Source organism: Rattus norvegicus, chromosome 11 (assembly GCF_021556685.1).
Source record: "Rattus norvegicus strain SHRSP/BbbUtx chromosome 11, alternate assembly SHRSP_T2T, whole genome shotgun sequence".
In the NCBI taxonomy this organism is placed as follows: Eukaryota; Metazoa; Chordata; class Mammalia; order Rodentia; family Muridae; genus Rattus; species Rattus norvegicus.
Genome location: NC_141544.1, coordinates 42,564,220 through 42,566,826, shown reverse-complemented (window position 1 = coordinate 42,566,826; position 2,607 = coordinate 42,564,220). Strand labels below are relative to the sequence as shown.

The following is a 2,607-nucleotide window of genomic DNA, read 5'->3' as shown; positions in this document are numbered from 1 at the left end:
GGCACTGACAGTCTCCGGTGCAATTCTTTTAGTGGTAGGAGGTTAGCACTCCCCTAGTCCTATCTTATAAATGAGGAAACTGACTCTTGGGAAAGTTAGAAAGAAGCACTTAATGTTGCATGAGTGGTAATGCCTTGGAATCATTGATACAATATCAAAGATTTCATGAAGAGTGATAGTCCCCTCTGACCACTTTCTAACGCTGGTTTTAATTCTCAGAGAAATCCCCTTTGAATCACAAGTCAATTGTGTGACTCGAAAGCATTAGGTGTTATTTATTTTCAGAGACTACTTTACTAGGGTCGGTTTCTCCTCCTCCTGTCGGTTCTGTTGCTGTATTTCTTTTTTTCTAATTTATTATCTATGTTTTTGAAATTTAAAGAAAAAATTTATTGAAGATCTGAAAAACAACTCCTACAAGACTGACTTTTCCATAAAACCCTAGCTACACGATGCATTGTGTCTATCATGTTAAAACGTGCATTAGACACAAATAAAAAAAACATGGAAACAAGCCACCATTCTTTAGCAATTGAGCAAAGATAAAATGCCTAAGGAACAACCTGGATGACTTGCAAAGGATGGGCTCTTTAAGCACCATTTAAAAAAAAAAGAAGAGCACAGATGGATGAGTGTTCAGTTATACACACTGAAGGGAACCTTTGGCACTAGGAGTCAGATCATTTTGTCATAGAGCATTAACACATATTATAAAAGTGTGCAGTGTCAAAGGAACAGAACCACCAGCATTCAAAAGCAGCTTTGTCAACTAGGCCAACGCTCTACAGCGTGTCTCTCCGCTGTCCATCACTGATACACTGGTAGAAACGTTGAAATGAAAAAAAGAAAGGAAAAAGGAGCAGTTAACTCCTTTTATTTCCTCTGTTTAAAATCAGACAGAAAACAAACATCAACTCTGTTATACACTAACGGTCTTCAAAGTACATCATTTGTACAAGAGAATGACTAAGAACCAAGCTGTTTACAGAGATCCAAGCACGAGTGAGAGAGCACACTTCTCACACGGCTTTCTGATGGTACTCGGGAGGAGTCACTTCATAATCACTGGCACTGAACAGAGTTGCAGAATTCTTTGCCAGGTACTTGAGGAAATCATGTAGATAGATCAGTAATAAAGCAAGGCTTTTCTCATCGACAGGTGTATATGTCAACATCGCTCTAATTCGCACCAATAATCTCAGTAAGTGTGGTGCTCCATACACCTGGGACATGGGTGCATCCGGGTGATCGGCCAGAATTTCAGCTTACTGTGGTCTCTCAAATTTGTAGAGTAACTGAGTGCCCAACATTACATCAAAGTACTCCTTTATCCCCGCCACAACCTCATTAACAGCATACTCCTTATTATCTGTATTTCCTCGAAACTTCTTATAGTTTGCATAATCCTCCAAAATGGAATCCACATTCTTCTTGGCAGGAAGATAAAAAAAGCTGCTTTTGTCTGGTGATCAAGTCCCAGTCATCCACAAGCCATGGTTTCAGCTCCTCAGGAATCTTCACTTTAACTTCAACTCTGTTCATGAATGTTTCTTCATTTTCAACGGTCAGATTTACCCGGGATTTCTTCTTCCTCGGAGGCTGATGTGTCTCATTGGTACTGCCACCATCTCTGTTTCCAGATGTTTTCTGTTTGTTCTTTTTTGTTTTCACTTCAACATTTTTCTGTTGCAGACCAGATGTCTTCTTCCCTGGAGCAGCCCCTCTCATCTTGCCCTCTGCATACTGTTCCTGATTGGCCTTTTGAAGTTTTCGCTGTTTCTGCAAATTGGTGTCCACGTATTTGAGTACTCTGCTTTCTGGGACCCATTTATCCCAATTTTTATTCCAACCACTGTATGGATAAAATACTTCACTTGTTTGTCCTTTATGGCAACCTTTACACACTTTGCTTCAGAAAGAAGAGGCCCATGAAAGCACAGCACTCGCTCGCCCTCCTGGAATTTAGGCTTCAGGTCCTGCTTGGGCACCATTTATAAGTGATTCGCCGCCTCCTCCTTCTCCCACTACCTCCGACTACCACCCCCTGCTCTCTACCCCACCCCATAATTTATTTTTTATTGGATATTTTATGTATTTACATTTCAAATGTTATTCCCTTCTACCCCTCTCCCGTATGTCCTACCCTCTCCCCCTGCTTCTATGAAGATGCTTCCTTCCATTCCCACCTCAACACCCTGGCATCCCCTACACAGGAGAAATGAACCTTCACAGGACCAAGGGCTTTTCCTTCTATTGATGCCAGACAATGCCATCCTCTGCTACATATGCGGCTAGAGCCATGGGCCCCTCCATGTGTATTCTAACTCTTCCATTGGGGTCCCTGTGCTCAGTTCAATGGTTGACTGTGAGAATCCTCATCTGTATCAGTAAGGCTCTTGCAGGGCCTCCCAGGAGACATCCATATCAAGCTCCTGTCAGCAAGCACTTCTTGGCATCAGCAATAGTGACTGGGTTTGGTGGCTGCATGAGGGATGGATCCCCAGGTGGGGCAGTCTCTGGATGGTCTTTCAGTCCCTGCTCCACTCTTTGTCCCTGTATTTCCTCTCATGAGTATTTCGTTCCCCCTTCTAAGAGGGACTGAAGCAT

The 2,607-nt window shown here is 42.7% G+C and overlaps 1 pseudogene; it reads right to left on the bottom strand.

The window, feature by feature from the left end:
• Window positions 1-338: 338 nt before the first annotated feature.
• Window positions 339-2,019, bottom strand: Morf4l1-ps8 (mortality factor 4 like 1, pseudogene 8; annotated as a pseudogene).
• Between the last annotated feature and the right edge of the window lie 588 nt (window positions 2,020-2,607).